General features: G+C 42.0%; 1 long non-coding RNA gene across 2 annotated transcripts in view; it reads left to right on the forward strand.

Moving 5' to 3' along the window:
• Window positions 1–1926: 1926 nt before the first annotated feature.
• Window positions 1927–20897, forward strand: part of LOC135323028 (uncharacterized) — a 53032-nt gene continuing 34061 nt past the window's right edge. The window contains exons 1-3 of one of the 2 annotated variants that reach the window (XR_010384112.1): window positions 1927–1990; window positions 2270–2494; window positions 9167–9290. This is a non-coding gene — a long non-coding RNA (uncharacterized LOC135323028). Of the gene's footprint in view, window positions 2495–9166; window positions 9291–20897 lie in introns of both variants that reach the window. The other variant, XR_010384111.1, reaches the window with a different exon arrangement.

The raw sequence follows: 20897 nt of genomic DNA on the forward strand, positions 1-20897 counted from the left end.
CTCTCTCTCTTGAATGATTGTATGATTGTTGGATGATGCTTGAGAGTCCTTGTGATGATTTTATTTCCCCAGCCTTTCCCCACTTCTTTACTATGCCCTTTCTCTTCCTTTCCTCCAGCCTGGGTTTCAGTCTACCTGTGGCATTGATTTTTCTTGTCTGTAGACACTACCTTTCACTGGTTCACGATCATTTTACATGTGGGCTGTGGAAAATTGCTAGATGTCCAGAAAGAGCCAATCGATTGCATGCTAGTATTTTTAGAGTGTGTTGCTGTTTTATCGATTGAAATTAAATCAGGCTGACCCCCTGAGCCCTCCCGTGAGCTGTTTTCGCCTTCCTACAGGTGATACTGCTCTGGTTGATGAATGTGCCCTTTCCCCAGACTTGGTTTTGGAGTTAAGTCACCATCAGTGGAGCCCTCTCTTTAAAAGATGAAGAGAACATTTGCTCCTTCTCCCTGGTTGGGGACTTGGATGAGATGAGGTACCAGATAAAGAATGGAGCCCCACCTCATTCTAACACCCTCTCGTTCCATTCCTTTCTCCAGGGAAAAAGAGTACAATTCAACACTATAAACATTGATTGTGAGCTAATGAGATAGACAGGACAACCGATCATTTATTAAATATCCTTTCATGCCAGAAACAAATGTATTATACACACAAAAAGCACACAAAGCACGGTAGTAACGTGATTACACACGTGGGTCCGAGTTCGAGTCCTGCTCTGGAGTGACCAGTCCTGAGAGATGGAGAAATGTTAGGTCAGATTAGCTTCTCCCGGACTTGTTTGCTGTCCTGCAAAGACGGGCTTGCTAGGCGTCCCTCCCCCTTAGAGGTGCTGTGGGGTGTAAATGGCGCTTGGGCAGCCCGAGCACAGCTGCTCATTCCTCGTAAGGGCAGGATAGCATAGCTTTTGTGATTACGGCTTTAAGACCGTCCCGTGTAGACTCTTAGTGCTCCGAAGGGATGCCTTGTGGTTTGGAGATGGGATTCTCACTTCTGTAAATACCCAAGGATTGTGTTATTGGGCCGTGCTGATTTGAATCTATTCTTTAGAAAGTACATATTGTAGATATATTTTTCAAGCATGCATGCTTTTTTCTTTTATTATTTATAGTTCTACCCTCTCTCTTGGTGTGACTTTTCATGGAATCCAGGAAACAGTCCTAAGCCACCTGCCTCTTCACACTTCTCCGTGGTGGTTTTCTTCCCTGACTAGAAGAGGGTTCTGCATAGGAAATTTTCTTTGTTCCCCTTTTCTTGGAGTCACTCTGTCTGTCTGCCCATTTCTCACCTGTCCATCTGTCCATTTATCTACCCACTGAATCTTCTGACATGTTCCAAAAAGCATTTCAGGCAGCTTACAGAAGAACAGATACCAAATAAACAGGTGAGAAAATGGGGCCAAGTTCAGACAGTGAGGCTAGGAGGCAAGCCTGTGTGAGGGTTGCAGGCATGAGAGACACGCATCTGCCTTGTGACTTATAAGGTTGACAGCAACAGTGTGCCTGAGGCTCCCAGCAGACACAGGGAAACAGGGTTTGTGGGAGATGCTCACTGGCTGTGAAATAAATAAGTGGCTTAGGAGATGCCCAGCCTTTCCAGCTACTAAGGCTTAGGAGAATATTTTGAGTTTCTTCCAAAATCAGAATATTGCATCTTTTCTTTTTTCAGAGATCTATGTATAGTTTGTTACATTCTATACCTGGAAATTTCTCCAAAACTGCTTCCCACATGATTCCCATGGCTCGGGAATGGGGTGGTTCTGCTCATTGACGGGGGTTGGCCAGAAACAGAAAATGACAGCCTCAAAGGTACCTGGGATTTGTCAGTTATGTTTTGTCAGTACTGTAGAGTTCAAACTCTTTCACAGTATCTCTCCATCTGAGGCGGCAGCGTTCTCTCTTACCAGCATCAGGAGCTCAGGACCACAGGATGGTGCGGGCTGAATACACTGCCGTCAAGACAGCTGTGCTAGTCACTGCAGGTGTGGTTCTTTTACATACGGCATTTCATGTTCTTTACTAGAATGTTTCAACAGGGAGTTAATTAACTGAGTCAATTCACATTTAATAAATATGATGCTTTGTTGAAAAGACAGTTATAGGCAGAATATAAGCTGTGAAGACTTTAAAAACGGTTTCATTACTGAAATTTCTGTAGGGAAGATACACAGTTTATCTTATTTATTCCTCTCTTTTAAAGTAACAAAGAAACAAGACAGAAAAGGCAGAGGATGGTTTCTGTTCTTCCTCTCCACTTGCAGGTGCCCTCACCTCCAGTAGCATCCATCCAGACACCAGCACTGACACTGGCCGTGCTCAGAACTGCCTCAGACCTGAAGACACAACTGACAAATAGAAGGGGGCGACGCCCTGTTACAGCAGGTGCTCTCACTTTGTGGGTCCTTATGTAACTGCACCATGTTAATCAGGATCGCCCGTTCTACATTGTGTAGCGCTGCTGCGGTGTCTCCTAGTTACTTGTTTCTGTAAGTATTCATGTATTATTCCCCAATGCGTGGTACTACACGCCTAAAAATGATTTTTTCAGATGAAAAATAATTTGCATTTAATATAATAAGTCTGAAAAAAGGGGCAAAAGAGTCTATCCTGGTCCCGCTACTCAGAGATAATAATTAACAATTTAACATTTATTTTCTGTTCTTTTCGTCAGTGTGTATCAGCTCTGTCATAAAAACCAGTGAGCACTCTGTCCCTGTTTACTGTGCGGAAATCTCCATTTTCCATTCGGCTTATTACATGTTTTTCTACAATATTCTATCTCCCCTGGCATGATTTTTAATGACCAGTGTAGCATTCTGTCTTAAGGAATGCATCGTCCATTTTACTTCGGACTTAAATAAACATTTAAATTCCAAGTATACTTAACTGAAATACTGAAAAGAGAACTGTGGTGGTACAGGAAGGCCCCTAACTCACTTCCCATTATTTCCTGAGAGTAAAAGCTGTGGAAAATTTGGTATATATATTTCATGACCTTTATGCCTATGAGATACATATATATACACATATGAGAAATCAATGTATAGGTGTGTGTATATATGCTTTATTTAAAAATGAGACCATACTATATGTTTTTCTGCAGCTCGCTTTATTCACTCAGGGGTATATCATAGACGTCCTCCCACTCCAGACTCACCCGGTCCTTTCAGATAGATTGGAGGGGTCTCCTGATGTGCGGGTGTCGTCTCTTGTCCACGGACACATTTGGTGGGAGAGTGCTGTGGACAAGGCCCTGGACCACGGTGAAACGCCGGCTCCCTCAGCGCCCGCAGCTCGCCTTGATTTACCGTAACATTGTCTTAATGGTGGACAGTTAAGTTTTCTCCACTTTCCACTGTCAGAAAGAATGTTTGACTTGCATCCTTCTTGTACAGATATTCCTGTGATCTTGTATGTATATTCCTTTAGTTAAGGCTTCTGGAAATTTAGTCCCTGGATGTGACACTTACATTCATCACAGACTCCTTTCAAGTGACTCTAGAAATTCCTTCTCCATTGGGGAATGAAAAAATGCACAATTACTTATGTAACCAATTCTCTATCGCTGGATATTATTTCACTTCAGTTTTTCTTCCCACCTTTGTAAACAGTGCTGTGTAAATGCCCTGATGGATACATCTGTTTGGACTGATTGTTTTTTTTCTAAAGGAAACGATTCCTAGAAGTGGAGTTGAGTCAGTGTGTATGTACGTTTTTCAGAGTTTACATATCCATTGATATGTCATCCTCTGAAAAAGTCGCTCATGATTTGTTCTCCAACAGATGGACACTAACTAGAATATCTTAAAAATATTCGCCAATATGATAAGCAAAAGTGCTTTTTCATCGTTTTAGTTTGCATTTGATGACCAGTGAAATTTTGAGCTTTTTTCACTCATTAGCCTTTTGAATTTTTTAAAATGAATGATTCATTTTGTCCTTTGCAAACATTTAAGTGAGGGAGCTTCTTGTTGCTTTGTGACAGCTCTTTGTATGTTATGAAAATTTACTTCGTGACTTCATCAAAATGTATCACAGAGCTTTTTCTTGTCATTTCTTTCCTTTCATTTTGTTCAGAAAGTTATTTATTCTTGTTGTGGCTCAAACTACTCTTAAGATAGTAAATGTCTTCCTTGTGGGTTTTATCTTTGACATTCTTAGAAATACTTCCTTATAATGGAATAAATCTCTTCTGTAAGTTTTTTTAATCTCTAAGGTGGTGATTATAATAGTACTTGTTATAGTGAGGAGAAGTTGAGTTAATAAGAGCAAAGGGTTGTATTTGCTGTTATTAGTACTTTTTAATATTTACATCACTATGTGCAATTTATCTTGTGGTCATTATGACAGGAATAGAATTTATTCTTTCTAGGTGATTCTGATTGTCCCAGGACAATTATTGAATTCATACTTTTCTCTTTGATTTGAAATCCCATCTGTACAAAATAATTACATACACTAGAGTCTCTTTTTGAACTCATGGTTCCTTTCTGTCAATCTCCCTTCCTTACTCCAGCACCATATCTTACATATTGTAAAAATTTATTTAATCACTGGCAATCTGATTTTTTTTTTATTCTTTTCATCCATCCCAAATTTTCTTGTCTACTATTATGACTTTATTATTCCTGAAGGGTTCCAAAATATTTTGTTCAAGTTAAAAAAATCAGATTGGAATTTTCATGGGAGTTTTTAGTAAGTTTTGAATTATTCTTAGGAGAACATACATCTTTACAAAACTGCTTTCCTCCATGCAATATGTTTATGTCTCTACATTCATACCTCTTACTTTAACACTCAGTATAGTCCTGAAGTTTCTCCATTTAGAACATGGGCATTATTTTTGAATTTATTCCAGTTTATTGTTTATGTTTTTGTTAATTTTGTGAGAATTTTTTGCTATTATATATTTAAATGCTTAAAACTGACATTTAGAAAGGAAGATTTTGTTTGTCAATACTCAATTTGTAACTTGTCATTTAAAATTGTAAGTATTAAGCACTTGTTCCAGAATCCTTTCTTTTCTGTTTTTAAAAATTTGTTTCCAAGATTTTCAAAATGGTCATAGCTAAGTAGTAGTATAGGTGGGGAGACAGATGGAGAGAGGTAGTGTGGCTCATGTACAGACTGTGAGCAGTTTCATGGCTGCCTTTAGGCTGGAGAAGCCACAGAAGAGCCCAGGTTAGACCGGGGGTGGCTTTGTATGCACTTCAAAGCCAGCTCTCCTGCCTGTATGGTGAAGCCTAGTGGGCGTGGCAGGTAGATGATCAAGGTCCGATGGAGGTCATTGGCTGCACAGAGCGCTGTGTCTGTGAGAACTGGCTAACATTACCATGGGAAATGCTTGGCGCCAGGAACACTGCAGGGGAGCTGGGGAGCCTGTGTGTTAAGGATTTTCCAGTCCTGGGAGTGGGAAGAGCAGACTCTGCATTCAGATCTGAGTTTGAATTCATCCTCTTTAGTTTACTGGTCCTCTGAATTTTGTCAAGTTATACATCCTCTTTGAACTCCTGTTTTCTTGTCTCTCAAAACAGGAGAATTACGGCCTGCTGCTAGAGTGTTTGATCAGTGTAAATGATTTGTGTCTATAAGATGCCACGTACAGCCACAATCTCAGTGAGAAATGGGTTGTCGCCTCTTCTTCTGCAACTCAGTGCTCGATAAGACATCGGGGGAAAGCCAGTCCCTAATTTGTTGTGATGCAATGAGGAACAAAATTAACGTCTTGCCTTTCCCTAGCAGTATTCTTACTTCTTTGTTTCATTTACCTCTTTCCTCCTTTACTCTCCCCTTTCACCTCCTCCACCAAAAGAGACTGAGACTGAGAACACTAGATTCAAATTACTTTAAATGTTGGCTCATCCCCATGAAATTACAGTGAAATTAAAAATAATCTGTACACATCCCAGACATGATTATATTTGATTTACACACACACACACACACACACACACACACACACACACACACACACACAATCAGGCTACCTCCCATTTGCTGAGGGAGAAGGACCACTTTTTCTGAGTTTTCATTCACTGAGCGTGAGAGCAAAGTCTCTTAAGCAGAAATTCACCTGGCTTCTTGCATGGTTTTTTAAATTGGATTTCTGCTTTGTGTCCACAGAAATAGACTCCTATTAGAAGAGGGGAAGTGGAGACATAGATATTCTGCTGAGATATTGGTGTCATCATATTTGAGTTGGAAAGGACTTACAACAGCATAGAGTCGTACCTTTTTATGGGTGAGAATCCATGATAGTGTAACTTGGACAAGAACCCGGGTCTTCTGTCTTCATGTCCACGCGGATGAAGAGGCAACTGGGTGGGGGATGGCAGGGATCCTTACTTGAGTTCCGGGGTCTTGCTAGTTTCCATTGTTCAGCTGCCTTTAGTTTATGTCCATGTGGCCTCTCATGGGAAGGTCACTCTATCCTGATAGATTGAGTTTCTAATCAGCAAAAAGGTCTGGACCCACTCATGTTTCCCAGAGATTTTCTGCTGACCTGCTGACAGTTTATATACATGAGATCTTAGAAACTGCTGGATATAAAATCCTTATTGTTATCATTTGCCCTCGAGTTCCACAGGAATGGGGTGCTGTCTCAGGCTGTCTAAGGCCAGCTCTGAACAAAGATAGTTTGATAGGCTGTGCAGCTGGACACTCCCCAGTCGAATGGGATTTCCACCTTAGTTTTTAGAATCAGGCAGATGAGTTCAAATCTTACCTTTACCAGTTATTAGCTTTGTGACCTTGAGGAAGAAACTTTACTTTTTTGGGGACAAATTTTCTCTATCCGTAAATAAGTTCAGTATTTATTTTAGGGTTTTTGTTTTAGAATTGAATGAGCTAATTCCCTCATTTATTCCTAAAATACTGATCACATGGTTCTATGCTGGTGACCTAGTGGTTGATTACTAAGGGACTCAGTAGTGAGAATGTGGGTGAGGCTCCCTGGATAATAGAGCTTATATTCCATGATATGCTTGTAAAAGACTGGATTGCAGTGGATTTTTAGTAAATGTCCATTCTTTTCCTAATCCCCATTGATTGTGTATATATCTTTATACTAATATATGAACAATTTTTTATTGCAATATAAGTCTTTTTGTAGTATTTAAAGTATGTAACTATAACAAAAATACGTGAAATAAAATGATTTGACTTTTATTTTCTTTTCAATAAACAAAACAAAATAAAATAGAAAAGAAAAGAAAAAGTTTTGAAGGAGTAGAAATAATTTTATTTCCGTGTAATCGACTCCCTATGTTAGGTTTTTCGGTTGTGTTCTTAAACAGCATATAAAATTGACAGGTTTTGACTTCAGTGTTGATAGCTGGGTGAGTATAGTTTCTTTTTGTGGTTGTCTTTGATGAATTATTTGCACTAGATCATAAATAATGTGCATGTTACATATTGGAAACGAGGAAAGTGTGGAGACATACTACCTCCAATGCAGTCATTTTGTTACCGAGTCCAAACTCATTCTGCTCACCAAATGACAGGCCAATAAACTGGGAGATGAGGTGTTGGAGCAAGGAATAGTGACTTTATTTGCAAAGCTGGCAGACCCAGAAGATGGCAGACTGATGTCCTGAAGAACCATCTTCCCCAAGTCAGAATTGAGTCTCCTTTTATACTAAAAAGGGGTGGGGCTGCAGTTGGTTGTTGGAAACTTCTTGTTGTATGAATTGCTTGTCCTTTGAATCCGCTGTTCTTGCAGCTGTCCATGTGGATCAAATCATGTTGCCATTGTAATACCTCCAAAAGTAAAACAAAGTTATTCTCTATTTTGCAACTTGCCATCTCTACATAAGTGCAGATTAGTTAGCATCCTTCAAGATCACGGCCAGGAGAAGAGGCTGTCCTGGATATTTCAGTCTAAAGGCAACTTTCTTTTACAAATGGTGCAGAGATAGCAAGTCTGAGCCTAGAAATCAGGACACAGGTTTAAAGCCAAAGGAACAGACCTAACATGGGGTCAAAATTGTTCTTTTCTATTACAATTCCCTTTTCCGCTTCATAGATAATTTTAGTAAGAAACATGAGAAATTTTGTATTTTTGCTTCTTAATAACCGATAAGTTGGCCAACTATATTTTTGTGAGCAGGGATGCTGTGCGGGCATAGGGGTCACAGCAAACTCTTGTTGGGGGTGGCCGACCCTGGAACATGTCTGATGCCCCGTGAGTGTTGGTGAGGGTCCCCTAGCCAGCGGCTCTCTTCAGGAGGCAGCATATGGGCATTGATATCTGGAGACCTCATTTTCGGCTGCAGGAAATTTTTTTGATACTGTGATTGAAAAATCACTCCAGCTGGGGATAATTAGGGAAAAAAGGAAAAGTAAAAGGGTTTGGAGTAGAGTAGAAGAGAAGGACATCAGATCACGGAGCCTGAGTGCTTGGCAGCGGGGCTTCGGGGGAGAGGGGAGCAGACGTGGGGAGGGGCCTGGCACCGGAACCAGCTCCTGCACCTGTCAACATGCCCAAGCCACATAGCTTTTAATTGGGCCACCTCTCTGGGCTGGATGTCACCCTGTGCAGAACCTTGAGAATCGAAGGTAAGGGGTGGGCAGCACTCACCTAGGGGTCACTGTAGATTTTGGTCAAGTCCACAGTGCCTTTTCTGTTCATGTGTCTTCACTTGTCCTTTATCTCAGGATCTGAGGAGGAGGAGAAAGGAACTCAGATAGAGATCCAGGAAGATATCCGACTGTGTTAAGAGAGGACAGACACAGTGACACGGGGAGCGAGGACACTTGCAGCAAAGTAAAATGACTTCACAACTATTGCTTCAGAGCTGCAGGTGTGAGAGAGCCTAAGCCTGTTTCAGAGTGCAGGGGACAAGCGGAAAGGAATGGCAAAATTTCCACTGAAAATTGAAATTTTGTTAAATAGCCTGCTACTGTTGCTTGTATCACTTGAATGAATGCAGGCATATTTCTGTGGGCATTTATAGGTTCACTCAACCCCACCAGCCCCTCTTGCCCCCATCGGGGATGGGATTTCTCAAGCACAGTGCACCTCCTGCTTCGGTGGGCCACGCTTCGGGTCCTCTCCTGGGGCCGGGCTGCTGCAAGGCACTGAGTCCCTGAGGCACGGCCTGTGATACACGACAGGAACATCTCTGCTATCGACTGAGGGCCTCCTTTTCCCCCTGCAGTGTAAGAATTCCGGTGACTGAGTTAGAAGCATGCTTCCAAGCTGTCCGTGTCCTCGGCATCCAGAAGCGGAGCCTGGAAGCTTCCGAATTTCTCCAGAATGCAGTCTACTTTCACCTTCGGCAGGTGAGTGTATGTCCTTACACAAGTGGAGGAATTACTGCAGTTTTCGTGGAACTTACTCACCACTAGTCCATCTGATTTTTCTGTGCTAGGATTCAGTATGGCCTGCTAAAAAATCTGGAGTCAGATTTTGAAACCCTGATGAAGAGGATTATTTATTTTATTTCACTATATGATAATCTTTTACTTTCAAAATTCAGAATTTTTGGTTCTTTCAGGCATTTTTGGGGGGGTTGGCAAAACAAATTTGCTCTTACCGTCTTTGCGACCTGTTGCTTTGTGCCTCTCACCTGTCTTCTGTCACTTGTGAGGCAGTTCCATTTGTGACCCTGTCCGTGTTGTTCATGTTATACAACATAAAGTCTGTAAAAGTACAGTCCCTTTTACTCCGAAGACATTCCACAAATAACTCCTTAAATCTGGGTGTTGTTTTAAGAAGACAGAATCATTAGAACATGTAATTGCAGGTTGCTAGTGCAAAATCCCCAAATCAAAAGTCTAGCTCAACATCTAAAATCTTTCTAATCTACCTTGGATTTGTATGGATAAGTGAAGCAATTTGCTAAGAATTGAACACCAGGGTTAGAATACAGGATGGTGTAGCTCAGCAGGTCCTCCTGAGCCAGCGCTGTGCCAGAGGGCGGGGCCGAGGGAGAGGGCGGGGCTTAGGGAAAGAGGAGGGCCAAGGAGGAGGGGGGTCCTGCCCTCCCTGAGCTGACAGTTTCATGGCAAACACCTTCACCATGTGAAGAACTTGGAGTTTCTTCTAAGAACACTAGGTTTGAAAAGAGTCATAAAAGAACGGGAGTGACAAAATCCAATTTGTGTCAAGTAGGGGAGAGCAGCTGGAAGGCCACTTGGGAGACTCGTGAGTCCAGGTGGGCAGTGTTGGTGGCTTCTACCTGAGCGGTGGGACAGTCAGTGGGACAGTCACCGGGAAAAAACGAACAGATTTTAGGCATGTTTAGATGGTAAAAAGGAAAGGATGAATGATGTCTGTGAAGGTAGGATGGAGTAAGGCCCAGGTTTCTGGGTGGATTAATGAGGTAAATGATGGTCCTGCTGTGCTCTGAGCAGGGAAAGCTGCAGAGGGAGCTTTGGGGGAACGCTGATGAGTTCAGCTGTGGATAAAGTGAAAGGCTGTTATATGTGTGGTCTGGGAGCTCAGGTGAGAGCCAGTAGCGAGTAGGGGGAGGGGAGAGAGACGTTCAAATCATTTTGTCTTGTGAGCATACAAATAATTATGAGTAATGATACACTTACGCCTCTATATTCTGGATTTAACACCCATTAACATTTTGTTATATTCACTGCAGAGGTTCCTAATATTTTTTAATAGAAATAAAATAAATAGAAACAAAATAGTGGAGTTAATAAACATCTTAGAGTTGATGTGTGTCCTTCTATGTATTTTGATACCTCATCTGTTTATAACCATAATCTATAAAAAGTTAACTAGTTTAGCATAAGTGTTAAACAGAGGGACGTGACACACAGTTTTGGGGCTTGAAGCTGATCTTCTCGGGCAAATTATGTAGCCTCTCTGTACCTTTGTTCCATCTTCTGTGACTGCCCCCGGGCCCCTCATCACAGATGATTTCCTAGACTAGATGATGGGAGGGAGGCTGCTGAAGGGGCTAAGAAGTGGCAACTGCTAGGGACATTTAAGAGAGAGACAAAAAGAGATTAAAGTCAATAAACTCAGTACAAACAAATACTCTCAAAAGAGAAAGAATCCTGCAGTGTTTTGAGCCACTTAGCATAAGGGAAACGAAATCACGTGGACCCAAAACTCTTGAGCATGTGAGTAATGTGGGTGGGAATGTGTCATCAGAAAAGGGTTGAGAAAAGGTCTTTTGGTTTCCCTTGACGTTTCCATTAAGGATGGGGAGCAGAAGTGAAAACCCTCAGCTTCAGTGGAAGCTGCTGTTTTGTGTGAAACTGACCAAACTTTGGAGACCAGTCATCAGCGGTGCTGGCAAATGAAGAGATTTCGGGATTGGGTGGGGCACTTGCTGTGACTTCCAGGTGACCTACTGGCTGGGGGCTGTGAGGAGGGCAGTAGGTTTGCAGGGTGACCCGGGCATAAACCCTGGCTCTGAGGCTGCTGGTCTGACTAGCAGACCTGGGCACAGGCAGTCCTAATGGGGCAGCTCGGGATGTGGCCTGGGACACCTGCCGTGCTGAGGGGGAGAAGAGCGCTTCCCAGTGGGGGTGTCCCTGCGGAGAGTGGAAACGTCCTCCTGCAGGGAAGGAAGAGCCTCTGAGCAGGGTGCTGGTTGCACAGGCAAGACCACCCTGAGCACTGAGGGTTTGGGGAGCCGGAAGTCACACAGTGGCCCGAGCAGCCTTGTTCCTGAGAAACTAGAGGGAGATGAGGCTGAAAAGTCAGGCTAGGGTCAGACACTGTGGTGGGTTATGAGTGACAGAAAAGGACTGGTCAGGCAGGCACGAGAGAACCCTGTGGGTGTCCCAGCTGGAGCGTCACGCCAGAGGGTGGAGCTGAGTTATAGACTTTGCAACTTATTAGCTGTGTGACTTTGAGCAAGATCACCCCACCTCTCTATATATACCTTCATCTGTAAAATGACACAGTGACAAGCTCGTGTCATCAGAAGGCTTAGTTTAGCTCTGATCCTCTGTGTCCAGTCCTGTCAGTGCTACCCTGCAAGTTTCTGCAGTGGCTGCTCTTACCCTGAGATGGGAGGGCATAGAGGGACTTTGTAGCGCCCGAGGGCAGGAAGGGGTTGCTTTAAAAACAGACATGTAGCCGCCTGCAGCTGTAGGCCTGCAGGCAGTTTGGTTGATGGTCCTGGAGAGGACTTTGGAGGCCTTAGCATCGTCATAAGACTTGTTTTCCCTTGGGGGCCGGAATTGCCTATGCAGATTAATGTGGAAAATTTGGGCTTCTGGCAAAGCTGTTTTCAGAAATGGTAATATACATAACATATCGTAGAAAATATAATGCTTTTATTTAATCTGTGGGACTTTGCAGCTGTTGGGAACACCTCTGTTGGCCTGGTCTCCACGGAGGACACTAGGGGTCGGCAGAGCGTGCGGGAGGGCAGGTAGCCTGCAGTGCTGCTGCGGGGTGTTCTCCCGAGTAGAGCACTCTGCTGAGTTGACTCTTCTCTGAGTTTGGTTGCCAGATGAGCAGACAGCAAATTAATGAGTTCTGGTGGGATTGTATAATGACAGAAAGAAAGAGGGACCCGTAGTTTTTCTGGACTAGAACACGCTTTTGGTTCCTGATCCAGTGTGTTCCATTACAGAATTGATGAGTTGTGTCTATTCTGGGACTTGTCGACTGAAAGAAATGTGTAGCCTGAAAGTTTAGAGTTACACTTTATTAGGCGGGAGGACTCGAGGCGGGATGACAGCCTTCAAATCTGTCTGAGGGACTGCTCCCAAGAAGTAGGGGAGGAACTAGGATTATATAGGAGCTTTACAACAAAGACCAGGGAGTTGGAACAATAAAAGATTGCTTTTTATCTAAAGAAATCCAGGCATCTCAAGTTAAAGAATTTAGTGCCTTTGTATGTATCATTTGACCTCACTGGATTCATTCTTTAGACAAGCACCTAGCTATCTAGGGCAATTATCCTGTCTTCTTATTCTCAGTCTGTTCAGAGGGCAGCATTGTGAGTGGCTGTAGAGGCTGGGCTTCAGGTCTGTCCGCACTGGGGGGTGGCGGCAGCCTTGATGACTTGGTTTCAGCATTCTTTGTTTACTGACATGGTTGTAGTATTTTAATTCACATTGTAGTATTTTCATTCACAGACTGATTGTGGATAATCTGGAATCTTGCAAAGGAAACGAGATGGAATTACTGCAGGTACCTTCTACTTTAATAAGCCGTGTGCAAACATAAACATGGAGGAAGCATACATTTGGATTTGGTGGTGTAGGGAAGGGTTTCTGCACATTACAGGAGAACGCAAGGCAGAATATCTCTTCTTTGTTGGCAGGGATGTGGGTCAACCTGTCTTTTCTGTAGCGGTTTCTGAGAGCACTTTATGGTAATTAACAAACATTGACAAACGGTGGCACACTTTGCATTTAAGAGCTGACCTGTGCAAACGTGTATTGGACAGGTGGATTTCATAGGCAAGTGGTGAGGTTGATTGGAGAGAGGTGTAGCCCAGGCCTGGGCTCAGATTCAGGTTTAAATCGCCATTTCCTCACCAAAGGACCTTGGACTAGAGTGTAACCTCCATTAAACTGTTGGTGAATCTGTGAAATATGCATTATAATATTCGTTTCTTCCTGGGTTTGTTGTAAGTTTTAAACAGTATTATAACACACATGAAACACTTAACAGGCACTTAGCAGTGTTTACTGTGTCCTTCCGCCCCGCTTAGCGTGTGTTACAGCCGTAAAGGTAGCATGTGCCTGTTGAGGACGTACTGGTAGCCGCTTGAATAGGTTGTGAATTTGGTGATTTCCTTTAATCCTTGAAACTCTACATGCCATGGGCAGTTATTTTCATGAACAGATGAGGAATCTTAGGGTAAAGAAGACGGTGTAATTTGCCCAAAGTCAGACCATAATTTTGGGTGCAGGGGCCTCTGTTCAGCATGGGCCCCTGGGATTTCTGCCCTCTCCGTTCAGCACCAGAGCCAGACGTGGAGTCGCCTGTCTCCCAGCCCAGAATATCCGGCAGGCAGCAACACAAACCTGGACCTGTTCTGCTTAAGCAAAAACTCCGGAGGGGAGGCAGGTACTAAAGGGATAAATGTAAAAACAGACGACTGCAAACTGTTATCAGCTCAGAGAAGGAAAGGAACACGCCTCGCCGTGCAGAGCTGGGAGCTTTCCCTTCAGGGCTGCTCTGGGGGCGTTCATTTCAGCTAAACAAACTCAGCTCCTGCACCAAGGCATGAAGGCAGGGTGCATGTAACCAGGCTGACTGTGCCTCGTTGATCATATTCATTCCTAATCCAGTGTCAGCTGTCACGGGCACTTACCTAGTAAACAGATGTCGGCCATAATCATCACGCACTTTGCTTGGTAGTTTTATTGGCCCCACTTTTGAGATGAGGTAATTGAAGCTGGGGAGTTTGCTGCATGCCCGTGATTACCTTGGAAATACCCCTACTGGTCTTTCAACCTAGACTGGTGTGGCTGTTACATCCCAGCCCTGTGAATGGCATCGTGTAGCTTCTACCAAGTGGCCCAAATGACTGACATTGATTTTCTTAATCCGTAGGAAATGGTATGTGACAATAAGAGAAAAGGTGGTAAGAAATTATTTGGAAAACTAGAACAAAATCCAATACTTCCCCAGCTGGGGTAGCGTACCCAGTGTCACTCATCCCACTCACAGCCTGGCACCTCCTCCCTCCCGACTCCGTGTTCAGAAGCCACTCTGAGCCTTCGAAGAACATTTTGCCTCGTGACACTGTTGACTAAGACCTATGACCTCTCTGTCCCTGGTTTACTCTCTCTTCAAGGCCGTTTAAATTTTATGCAGGCTCCTCCACTCCGATGTAAGAAAAGACTCTTTAAACTTCTTGATGAAGCTCCTTAATGAAGATCTTGTGAAGGAAACCTAGTCAAAACCTGGGAGGTATGCACACAGTGACTGCATGCAACCTCAGCACTTTGTGAAGTTCAGAATCAGAGGGGTGGGAGACTCAGGAAAGGCTTTTTAAGGTAGAAAGGGGAAAGTGAAAGGATGCAGGCTGTGTGAGACTGAAATATCTCGGTCCCAGCCAGCAACGCACCTGCGTTCAGGATGGTGTATGGGGAGTACAGAGTTCTCACAAAAAAGAAGTGGTGGGATGGGAGGGAGGACAGATAGATTCTTTACTAGGGAAGGAAAAAGTGGGCTGAAAATTTCCTGGTTGAATAAGAGGACTGTGACATGATGTGCTTGCATTTTGGAGATAAGGGTTTTGTGGGGACAGGCCTAGGAGAACGCTCTCTGGCTGGGGAGTCAGCACAACAGAGAACCACAGAGAACCGGGCTGACCTCAGGGCCCCTGCTGGGGGAGGGGCTGCCCGCCATTTTGGTCCTGGGGGCTACTTCTGTCCCTTAGCTGGGGCCTCAGAGCTCCCTTCACATCCCAGTCCTGTTGATACAAGAAAACATATGTGGGGCATGGGAAGGGCTGTGTCCCAGGCTTTGGTTGAGCCCCTGGAATGTGCCCCACCAGACGTGGGTCCTTGGCTTCATGCAGAAAATGTTTCAAAAGCAACTGTTGAGTAAAGGTAGATTTATTCACAGAGACACATTGAAAGGCAGGAGAAATTCCACGAGGTGTGGGGGTTGGGTGCTCAGATTAAAAGTAGGTACACACTCCACAGAAAAAGTTTGGACCTTCTCCAAAGAGGGAGAGAGAGTGATGACCGCGAGGTGGCGCTGTGTTGCTGGTTTTCATGGGCTTGGTTGTTTTATATGCTAATAATTAGAAGGAGCAGCCTAAGGGCAAGGGGCTGGGATTCCCAGGGATTTGGCCATTTCCCACCCTTTGACCTTTTGTGGCTAGCCTTGGGATGGCCATGGTGCCTTGGGGCGTGTTATTCACCATGTTACTATTACAACGGGTGTATAATGAAGCTCAAGATCTGCTAGAAGTAAAATCTCTTCATCCTGAGCCTCAAGGCCTACTGGGGGTTGAATCCTTCACCATTTTGATGTTAATTGCTGTGGCCTTCATTGAATGGCTGTGCTCTGGCCCCTTCCATCCTGTCTCACTGTGTTGACACAGAGAGAGCAAAGGCCGGGCCCTGCCTGTGCTCCTGCATTTAACAGGGAGAGGGGTGGGGTGGGCTGAGGATGACTCTGAGTGGTGAGAAGTATGTTTCAGATTTTCCCACGTGGGACATGGGGACGTGCCAGCAGCCACCGCAGATTTATCTCACGGGCATTATCGCTTGTGTCACTCATCTTTTTCTATTTTTCTTTCTTTTTTTTTTTTCAAGTATTTAATCTAAATTTAACATCAGGTTTTCTTAGGAAAGAAATTTCTCTTTTTCTTTTCATTGGGGCTCTTTTGGGGGGGTAGGTAATTAGGTGTATTTATCTGTTAGAGGAGGCCCTGGCGGTTGAACCCGGGACCCCGTGCACGCTAAGAACATGCTCTACCACTGAGCTCTACCACCCGCCCCATCATCTTTTACTTTTTGCTTTAGCTGCCAAGAATCTTACGGCTGAATTTCTAGTTGGCCTTTAACACTTACCCTGACTTCATGGCATTCGTTTTTATGAGTTTTCTTCCCCCTGGTTTCATTTAAGTATTGAATCTCCATTTTCTCTTCACTCTCTTTTGTCTTTTTGTTGTTATGGTTGTTAAGCTGTGTTAAAAATTGTTTAATTTCTCTTTTAGCAGGAGGCTGAAAGTAAATAAATATGTAAACAAACTTATCACACTTAAATGTTTTATACATTCTAAGCTGTTTATTAGTTACTTAAAAACCGAATTGAATACTGAAGTGATAACATTTTAAAATTATTTTTTAACATTTTATAAAATTATAGCTGATTTACAATATGATATAAGTTTCAGGTGTACAATAGTTGCACAATTTTTATTGTTATGCTCCATTTATAGTTATTGTAAAACATTGGCTATATTCCCTGTGTTGTAAGTTACATCCCTGTAGCGTGTTTATGTTACATGGAGCAGTTTGTATAAGAAAGTTGGGTAATACAAAGTCTGGGGCGTGGCTCTGTCTAACCCATGTTCCCGGTCACCCTTCCTGTCAGAGCCCAGGCCCTCACTCCTTTCTGCAGGGGAGCACCTGGAGGCAGCCCTCATCAGCGCTGGCACCACCCTCTGAGTGGCAGTGACAGCAGTGACTGTGTGTGGACGTGCAAAGTGTTGTTCCAGGAGCTTTACTTGCATTTCTGCATTTAATAATTAAAGCCCTCCTGTGAGGAATCATTTTAGGTTTTTAATGAATAATACATTTTATTTTGATTTTGAGAGTTCAAACTTCCAGAAAATTTACTGGAATAGTACAATAAAGGCTTAGATACAGTTCACCTAAAAGGGCACTGTTTGCCCTTTTGTGTCTGGCTTATTTTAGTATAAACTTTCAAGGTTCATCCATGTTGTAGCCTCAGTCAGTACTTTAATCTTTTGGTTTTATAATATCCTTTTTCTTTTTTTTTTCGTTTTTTCTCTATTTAAAAATATTTTCATTGAATTCTAGTCAGTTTATAATGTTGCGTCAGTTTATAATTTTGCATCAGTTTCTTGTGTACAGCACAACACTTCATTTATATAGGAACATACATGTATTCATTTTCATATTCTTTTTCAACATAAGTTACTATAAGTTATTAAATATATTCTCCTGTGCTATACAGTATAAACTTGCTGTTTACTCTATACATACTCAGTATCTGCAAATCTTGAACTCCCAATTTATTTCTTCCCACACCCTCTCCCCTCTGGTAACCATAGTTTGGTTTCTATGTCTCTGTGTCTGTTTCTGTTCTGTAGATAAGTTTATCTTTTTGTTTGTTTGTTTTTTTAGATTCCACATGTGAGCGATCTCATATGGTATTTTTCTTTCTCTTTCTGGCTTACTTCACTTAGAATGACATTCTCCACGTACATTCATGTTTCTACAAATGGCATTATTTTATTACTTTTTTTATGGCTGAATAGTAGTCTATTGTACAAATATACTACAACCTCTTTATCCAGTCATCTGTCAGTGGACATTTAGGTTGTTTCCATGTCTTGCTATTGTAAATAGTGCTGCTCTGAATATTGGGGTGTAGGTATCTTTTTGAATTAAGATTCCTTCTGGATATATGCCCAGGAGTGGGATTGCTGGGTCATATGGGAGGTCAATGTTTTGTCTTTTGAGGAACCTCTGTACTGTTTTCCACAATGGCTCCACCAAACTGCAACCACAGTGTAGGAGAGTTCCCTATTCTCCACAGCCTCTCCAGCATTTATTGTTTGTGAACTTCTGAATGATGCCTATTCTGACTGGTGAGATGTGATATTTGATTGCAGTTTTGATTTGCATTTCTCTGATAAAGATATTGAGCATTTTTTCATGTGCCTATTGGCCATTTGTATGTCTTCATTGGAGAAAAGCTTCTTTAGGCCTTCTGCCCATTTTTGAATTGAATTGTTTGTTTTTCTTTCTTATCAAGTGTAAAAGGTGTTATATATTCTGGGAATTAAGCCCTTGTCAGTCTCATTTATTGCAACTATTTTCTCCCATTCCATAGGTTGTCTTTTAGTTTTGCTTACTGTTTCCTTTGCTGTGCAAAACCTTGTAAGTTTAATTACATCCCACTTGTATATTTTTGCTTGTATTTCTATTGCTTGAGTAGACTGCTCTAGGAGAACATTGCTGAGATGTATGTCAGATATTTTGCCTATGTTTTCTTCTAAGACGTTTATAGTGTCTTGTCTACGTGTTTAAGTCTTTAAGCCATTTTGAATTTATTTTTGTGTATGCTGTGAGGGAGTAGTCTAACTTCATTCATTTACATGCAGCTGTCCAGTTATCCCTACACCATTTGCTGAAGAGGCTGTCTTTACTCCATTGTATGTTCTCACCTCCTTTGTCAAAGATTCAATGACCAAAAGTTTGTGGGCCTATTCTTGGTAATTTTGTTTATCCGTTCATTGATGGATGGATATTGTTTGTAACCTTTGTCTACTCTGAATGATACTGCCATGAATATTGATGTGCAAGTTTTTGTGAGAATATGTTTTCATTCTGTTGGCTGTAGAGTTGGCCCGCCATATCTGTAATTTCCACTTCATGGATCCAGATGGCTGATTGTAAAGGGACTCGAACATCCTTGGATTATGGTATCCAGGGTGGGGGGTTCCTGAAACCAACCCCCCGAGGATACTGAGGGATGACTCTACATGTAGGAGTGGAATTGCTGAGCCATATAACTCTAACCTTTTGAGGAAACACCAGACTTCTCCAAAGAAGCTGCACCATTGTCCCTTTCCACTGGCCGCAAATGAGCTATCTCTGCCTCCTCAATGACACTTGTTATTGTCCATGTTTTGATTAAAACCGTCCTAGTGGGTGTAAAATGAGAACTCATTTTGATTTTGATTTGGCTAGTGATGCTGAGCTTCTTTTCATGTGCTTATTGGCCATTTGTGTATTTATTTAAATCCTTGGCAAATTTAAACATTGGGTCAATTTTCTTTTTATTGTTCAGTTGTAAGCATTTTTTATATATACTGAATACTAGTCTCTTCTTAGATACATGCTTTGCAAAATTTTTCTCCTATTCTGCAGATTGTCCTTTCACTTTAGTTTTTTTAAGCATTAAAACAATTTCTTTACAGGGGAGGTAATTAGATGTATTGATTTATTTTATTTTTCTTGCTAAGCATGCACTCTGTCACTTGATATACCCCCTTCCCCTGTCAGTTCACTTTCTTGATGATGTAATTTGTAACAAAAAGGTTTTAACTTTCATGAAGTCCAGTTTATCTGCTTTTTTCTTCTATCACTTGTGCTCTTCGTATTGTATCTAGGAAACCAAAGCCTATCCTAGGACCACAAAGATTTATACTGTGTCTTCTTTTAGAAAGTTTATAGGTTTAGTTTTTACGTTTCTGTCTGTGATCAATTTTGAATTAATTTTTATTTATTTAAAATATGGGGGTCCAGATTCCAGATTCATTCTTTTGCCTGCAGATACTCAGCACTCCCTGCACCATTTGTTGAATAGACTATTCTTTCAATGGAGTGTTGTTGAAACCCTTGTGGAAAACTGACTGTAAATGTAAGTTTTTCCCCCTGGGTTTTTATTATGTCTCATAGATTTATTTACCCAAACTTATGCCAGTACCATTCTGACTTAGTACTATAGCTTTAGTACCCTTTAAAGTGAGTCCTCCAACTTTTCTCTGCTTTTTCAAGATTGTTTTGGCTGACCTGGGCCCCTTGCACTTCCATATGAATTTTGGGATCACTTTTTCAATTTTTGCAAAGAAGTCAGCTGGAATATTGATAAGGATTCCACTGAATATGTAACTCACTTTGGGGAGTCTTTACATTTTTAACAATATTGTCTACCATTCCATGAACATGGGATGTGTTCCATATATGTAGATCTTTTAAGTATTATTTTGATGATACATCAAAATATTCAATGTACAAATCTTGTAAATTTTTGTTAAATGTATCTCTCAATTTATTTTTAATGCTGTTGTAAATGGAAAGGCTGAGCTTCTTGAGGGTAGGACTATATATTAATTTGTTTATTTCTAGGATTTCTACACAGCAAATACTCTAGGTTTATATTTGCTACATAAATCTATCCACAACTCTTCCCACCCCCGTGTTATAAGAAACCAAGACCCAGGTTAAGCTACCTGAACACCTATGTGGAAGTGAGAAATGAGACCCTTGGGTGGGGCTTTGTGAAGATGATACTGAGAGCTTATTTAGGATGGCTTCATCTTAAATTCCTTTAAACAACACTTTTGGTGTAGTGAGATACATTAAGATCATGCCCTTTTGATGTGCAGAGGAGCTAAGACTATCATTTTCAAATAATTTCTAGTGAGAGTGTTGTACTTGAAATCAAATTTGCATCAATCTTTGAAGATATATGTTTCAGGAATTTTGACTAAAGAACACCTGTCTTTATTCATTAAT

The sequence above is a fragment of the Camelus dromedarius genome, chromosome 15 (assembly GCF_036321535.1).
Source record: "Camelus dromedarius isolate mCamDro1 chromosome 15, mCamDro1.pat, whole genome shotgun sequence".
NCBI lineage: Eukaryota > Metazoa > Chordata > Mammalia > Artiodactyla > Camelidae > Camelus > Camelus dromedarius.